The sequence below is a fragment of the Gigantopelta aegis genome, chromosome 2, assembly GCF_016097555.1.
Source record: "Gigantopelta aegis isolate Gae_Host chromosome 2, Gae_host_genome, whole genome shotgun sequence".
Taxonomy (NCBI): domain Eukaryota; kingdom Metazoa; phylum Mollusca; class Gastropoda; order Neomphalida; family Peltospiridae; genus Gigantopelta; species Gigantopelta aegis.
Window position 1 is genome coordinate 8,541,245 of NC_054700.1, and position 7,321 is coordinate 8,548,565.

Sequence of the window (7,321 nt, forward strand, 5' to 3'; positions counted from 1 at the left end):
AAATGGATAGCACACTTAAAGCACTTTCAAGGAATACAGGGGAGGCATGGGTTTCATTCCCCTAGCCCTACCCTCATCCCAAAAGACGAACAATTTCCATTCAAGTGTAAAAGTGAATTTGTTTTTGTCTTTGTATCAATGGAGCACCAAAAGAGATAACTTGTGCGTTTATTTTGTGTTCGTAGTCTGCTTTATAGTTCACAGTGTATTCGTAATTTAAGCGGACGGGACGATAAAGTTTGTTTTGTTTAACGACACCACTAGAGCACATTGATTTATTAATCATCGGCTAGACCGACAGCATATCAGCCCGCCCGTCCGTCTACCGTGAACAGAAGCAGGGCGTAGCCCATTGGTAAAGCGCTCGCCTCATGTGCGGTTGATGTGGGATCGATCCCCGTCGGTGGGCCCATTGGGCTATTTCTCGTTCCAGCCTGTGCACCACGACTTGAATATCAAAGGCCATGGTATGTACTATCCTTTGTGTAGGATGATGCATATAAAATATTCCTTGCTACTAATGGAAAAATGTAGCAGGTTTCCATTCTAAAACTATATGTCAGAATTATTCAGTGTCTGACATCCAATAGCGAATAGTAATAAATCAATGCGCTCTAGTGGTGTCATTAAACAAAGCAAACCTCTTCGTAATATAACAGGAGAAAAAAAAGGATATTGTTTCATGGGCGATAACTCAACTTGGACTACATTCATTGAATTGAAACAGTTATTCCCTTTTACGAGTATTTTTTAAATTATTATTCCCGCTTACAATATACAGACCTAAGTGAGGTGTGTGTGTCTATGTTGTTTGAACGAAATACTTTTTGCTTTTAATTTTGTGTTTATTTGTTGCAAACCTTAAGGATTTATTCCGGCATAATGAGCTTTCCCACAATATGTAAAAATACAGTGGTATAGCGCTCGCCTGATGCCCGATCGATCTAGGATCGATCGCCGTCGATGGGCCCATTGTGCTATTTCTCGTTCCAGTCAGTGCTCCACAACTGGTGTAATAAAGGTCGTGGTATGTACTATCATGTCTGTGGGACGGTGTATATAAAAGATCCTTTGCTGCTAATCGAAAAGAGTAGCCCATGACTTGGCAACAGCGGGATCCTCTCTCAATATCTGTGTGGTCCTTAACCATATGTCCTACGTCATATAACCGTAAATAAATTGTGTTGAGTGTGTCGTTAAATAAAACATTTACTTCCTTCCTTCCGTGTAAAAATATGTAGTGAATCTTTTGTAACACAAAATAGCTTTTTGGCAGTAATTGTAATATGAATAAATGATGTTATCCAGATTCGGGCATGTTTATTTAATTTGGGCAAAAATCAGCATCTCCCCCTTATAAAAATGTTTCACCGTAGGCCTACGAGAGAAGTGGGAGTACAAAAAGGGTGCAGTTTTCTGATAATTCTGAATGACTCTTTTAGTTAAAAAGTTAAGTTTGTTTTGTTTAACACCACCACTAGAGTAAATTGATTTATTAATCATCGGTTTTGGGATGTTAAACACTTGATGCTTTTTACATATACTGATGGAGAGAAATAAGGGAACTAGCGTAGTAATGTGTGTATTTCATACCAAGTTGTAATGTGGGATTGAATGTCTGTAGTGTTGAATGTGCTGCCTATATGTTCCCAGTCAATTTCTGACACTATCAATTGATTTTTGATCCAGTCATTATTTCTTGTTGCTATCTGTGTGCTCATTTATTTATTTCCATCAGTATATTATCGTCTTAAAGGAAACCCGCTATATTTCCCCTGTAGCAGCAAAGCATCTTTTATATGTATTTTCGCACAGACAGGACATGTCATACAGTGGCCTGTGACATACTAGTCGTGTGGCACTGGTTGAGACGTGAGGTAAACAATCAGAAAATGGGTCCGCCTTAGACGGTTCGATCCCATAACTCATGCACCACAGACGAGCGCTCTACCAACTGAGCTACATCCCGCCCCAATTTATTTTAGTGTCTTCTAACAATATCGTATTTATTTATTCATTTTAATTTATTTTCATATTTATATCCAGGATCCAGTTATAGTTTAAGTACTCCGATATCGAAAGGTGTTTGTATGTGTGTGCGTGCGTGCGTGCGTGTGTGTATGTATGCGTGTGTATTTTAATTTGACTGTTAACGGTGTCAATCGGCTATTGGATGTCAAACATTTGGTAATTCGGACATATAGTCTTAGAGAGGAAACTCGCTAAATTTTCCCATTAGTACCAAGGGAGCATTTGTATGCACCATCTCATAGACAGGATAGCACATGCCACGACCTTTGATATAGCAGTCGTGGTGCAATGGCTGGAACGAGAAATAGTCCGATGGGCCCACCGGCGGGGATCGATCCTAGACCGACCACGCACCAGGTGAGCGCTTGACCACTTGTTTTCTTTGTCTCTCTTTCTTTCTCTCTGTCTGCCTGTCTGTCTGTCTCTTTCTTTCTTTCTTTCTCTCTCTCTGTCTGTCTGTCTGTCTGTCTGTCTGTCTCATAAATGTCCACTTGGCTGTCCATCTTAGTGTCAAACAATTGTAATCACACTAATTATACTAGTCACTGGTCAAACGATTTATGCTTTATACACAACTCTGGCCACTATTGGGGATGGACAGGGTGGGTGAATGTGAGTCTATGGGGGGGGGGGGGGGGTATCTGTATCAGTAGGGGGCGGGATTTAGCTCAGTCGGTTGAGGTGCTTGCGTCGTAGGATCGAACTACCTCGGTAACTCTATTCAACTGAATGTTTTTTTCCCATTCCAACCAATGCACCACAACTGGTCAAACGCCGTGGTATGTGTTTTCCTGTCTGTCGGAAAGTGCATATAAAAGATCCCATTCTGCTTTAGGATTTCTTTTGACGACTACGAATCATAAATATCAAATGTTTGACATCCAATAGCCGATGATTTATTGATCACTGTGTTCTAGTGGTGTCGTTAAACAATCTTTAACTGTATCAGTTGACGTGTACAATTTCGATTCCAATTAATCTCATATTGGTTTATAAAACAATTTGGGTATAGTAGCTGTTATTATGTACAAAACCATTTAAGATAAAACTGTGAATAAATACACGTTCAATGAATACGTTCTATTTCTGCCTGTCCCCTAAATTCAGTAGTTGTAGGACAGTTTGGTTACTGGTGTCGAATCAACCTTGGCCAGAACTTTCTGGTGATATATGGAGGCGATTGTGTCCACGATAGGCGTGCTTGAACAGTTATCTGATGGAAGGAAGAAAATGTTTTATTTAACAACGCACTCAGCACATTTTATTTACGGTTATATGGCGTCAGACATATGGTTAGGACCACACAGATATTGAGTGAAGAAACCCGCTGTCGCCACTTCATGGGCTGCTCTTTTCGCTTAGCAGCAAGGGATCTTTTATATGCACCTTCCCACAGACAGGATAGTACATACCACGGCCTTTGTTACACCAGTTGTAGAGCACTGGCTTGAACGAGAAATAGCCCAATGGGTCCACCGAAGAGGATCGATCCAGTTATCTGATGTCTCTTCCGTAACTGCCAAAAAATAGCCTGCGTGTATAAAGACAATAAATTATATATTTTTCACATTAAAGGGACACAAAAGTAAAGTACTTTGTTAGGTAAATAAAGCATCCGTAGACATTTTAATTTTTATACTGTCAAGTTTTGTGAATGTCCACTCCGTGACAACCGAATACTGTGGAATTATCCAGGTGTATACAGAAAATATATTTGAAGATTTACAGTACATGTGATAACTTTTTACTTATGCCATTTGCAATATTACTAACTTACAGATTGTATTCTTGAAAGTTAATTAAACCCACCCCGGTGCTATTTTAATAATTACAAACATTTATTTTAATTAAAATTAGCCACTATCATTTGCGTATAATTAAATTGTATGTATTTTTGGAAAACATACATAGAGGATATTCCCCGAGTGTCTTGTGATATCATAATTTATCAGCACGGGTTGATAAAAGTATGAAAGAAAGAAATGTTTTATTTAACGACGCACTCAACACATTTTATTTTACGGTTATATGGTCAGACATATGGTTAAGGACCACACAGAGGATTTTTATACTTTTATCAACGAGTGCTGATAAATATACATACCGGGTACATAACATTATCAACGAGTGCAGATAAATATACATACCCCCCCCCCCCCCCCCCCCCCCCCCTGCGTGTGCTGTAACCTCACCGTGGTGCAGGGGTGTAACATTCTCTTTGAGAATGGCCAATACAGCACAAAATTGAAGTTTTGAGTAATATTCAGTATCCGTAAAATTCTGTGATATGTGTTTTTGCACAGTTCTTTACACTGTTTTTGAATTTTTATATTGATGTTGATCAGCACTTTATTTATTTGTATTACCATAGTTTGACACCCAATAGCCGATTTTTCGTGCTGGGGTGTCGTTAAACATTCATTCATTCATTCATTGGATTTAGCCCAGTCGGTTAAGTGCTCGCATGAGATGCTCTGCGTCGCAGGATCGAACCACCTCGGTGGATCCATTCAACTGATCGAGGTTTTCTCTCTCATTCCAACCAGTGTACCACAACTGGTCAAAGGCCGTGGTATGTGCTTTCCTGTCTGTGGGAAAGTGCATATAACAGATATCTTGCTGTATCAAGTTTCCTCTGATGATTACGTGTTAAAATTACGAAATGTTTGACATCCAACATTAATTAATCAATGTGCTCTAATGGTGTCGTTAAACAAAACAAACTTTAATTTTCTTCTTCTTCTCATCCTTCTTTCGTTGTCTTCTTCTTCCTTTTCTATTTCTTCTTTTTCCTCTTCTATTTCTTCTTCTTCTGACCATTGTGTGTTACCCACCAGCCGATATGTGTTTGAGCTGGGGTGTCGTTAAACATTCATTCATTTATTAATTCATTCTTCTTCGTCTTCCTCTTCTATTCCCTCTCCTTCTTCCTCTTCTATTCCCTCTCCTTCTTCTATTCCCTCTCCTTCTTCTATTCCCTCTCCTTCTTCCTCTTCTATTCCCTCTCCTTCTTCCTCTTCTATTCCTTCTCCTTCTTCCTCTTCTATTCCCTCTCCTTCTTCTATTCCCTCTCCTTCTTCCTCTTCTATTCCCTCTCCTTCTTCCTCTTCTATTCCTTCTCCTTCTTCCTCTTCTATTCCCTCTCCTTCTTCTATTCCCTCTCCTTCTTCCTCTTCTATTCCCTCTCCTTCTTCCTCTTCTATACCCTCTCCTTCTTCCTCTTCTATTCCCTCTCCTTCTTCTATTCCCTCTCCTTCCTCTTCTATTCCCTCTCCTTCTTCTATTCCCTCTCCTTCTTCCTCTTCTATAACCTCTCCTTCTTCCTCTTCTATTCCCTCTCCTTCTTCCTCTTCTATTCCCTCTCCTTCTTCTTCTTCTATTCCCTCTCCTTCCTCTATTCCCTCTCCTTCTTCCTCTTCTATTCCTTCTCCTTCTTCCTCTTCTATTCCCTCTCCTTCTTCCTCTTCTATTCCCTCTCCTTCTTCCTCTTCTATTCCTTCTCCTTCTTCCTCTTCTATTCCCTCTCCTTCTTCTATTCCCTCTCCTTCTTCCTCTTCTATTCCTTCTCCTTCTTCCTCTTCTATTCCCTCTCCTTCTTCCTCTTCTATTCCCTCTCCTTCCTCTATTCCCTCTCCTTCTTCCTCTTCTATTCCTTCTCCTTCTTCCTCTTCTATTCCCTCTCCTTCTTCCTCTTCTATTCCTTCTCCTTCTTCCTCTTCTATTCCCTCTCCTTCTTCCTCTATTCCCTCTCCTTCTTCCTCTTCCTTCCTCTTCTATTCCCTCTCCTTCTTCCTCTTCTATTCCCTCTCCTTCTTCCTCTATTCCCTCTCCTTCTTCCTCTTCTATACCCTCTCCTTCTTCCTCTTCTATTCCCTCTCCTTCTTCCTCTTCTATTCCTTCTCCTTCTTCCTCTTCTATTCCCTCTCCTTCTTCTATTCCCTCTCCTTCTTCCTCTTCTATTCCCTCTCCTTCTTCCTCTTCTATACCCTCTCCTTCTTCCTCTTCTATTCCCTCTCCTTCTTCTATTCCCTCTCCTTCTTCCTCTTCTATAACCTCTCCTTCTTCCTCTTCTATTCCCTCTCCTTCTTCCTCTATTCCCTCTCCTTCTTCCTCTTCTATTCCCTCTCCTTCTTCCTCTATTCCCTCTCCTTCTTCCTCTTCTATTCCCTCTCCTTCTTCCTCTTCTATTCCCTCTCCTTCTTCCTCTATACCCTCTCCTTCTTCCTCTTCTATTCCCTCTCCTTCTTCCTCTTCTATTCCTTCTCCTTCTTCCTCTTCTATTCCCTCTCCTTCTTCCTCTTCTATTCCCTCTCCTTCTTCCTCTATTCCCTCTCCTTCTTCCTCTTCTATTCCTTCTCCTTCTTCCTCTTCTATTCCCTCTCCTTCTTCCTCTTCTATTCCCTCTACTTCGTCCTCTATTCCCTCTCCTTCTTCCTCTTCTATTCCCTATCCTTCTTCCTCTATACCCTCTCCTTCTTCCTCTTATATACCCTCTCCTTCTTCCTCTATTCCCTCTCCTTCTTCCTCTTCTATTCCCTCTCCTTCTTCCTCTATTCCCTCTCCTTCTTCCTCTTCTATTCCCTCTCCTTCTTCCTCTTCTATTCCCGCTCCTTCTTCCTCTATTCCCTCTCCTTCTTCCTCTTCTATTCTCTCTCCTTCTTCCTCTATTCCCTCTCCTTCTTCCTCTTCTATTCCTTCTCCTTCTTCCTCTTCTATTCCTTCTCCTTCTTCCTCTATTCCCTCTCCTTCTTCCTCTTCTATTCCCTCTCCTTCTTCCTCTTCTATTCCCTCTCCTTTTTCCTCTATTCCCTCTCCTTCTCCCTCTATTCCCTCTCCTTCTTCCTCTCTATTCCCTCTCCTTCTTCCTCTATTCCCTCTCCTTCTTCCTCTTCTATTCCCTCTCCTTCTTCCTCTTCTATTCCCTCTCCTTCTTCCCTCTATTCCCTCTCCTTCTCCCTCTATTCACTCTCCTTCTTCCTCTATTCCCTCTCCTTCCTCTTCTATTCCCCCTCCTTCTTCCTCTTCTATTCCCTCACCTTCTTCCTCTATTCCCTCTCCTTCTACCTCTATTCCCTCTCCTTCTTCCTCCTCTATTCCCTCTCCTTCTTCCTCTATTCCCTCTCCTTCTTCCTCCTCTATTCCCTCTCCTTCTTCCTCTATTCCCTCTCCTTCTTCCTCCTCTATTCCCTCTCCTTCTTCCTCTATTCCCTCTCCTTCTTCCTCTTCTATTTCTTCCTCTTCCATTTCTTCTTCTCTTTTCTTCCTCCTGTATTTCTTCTTCTCCATCATT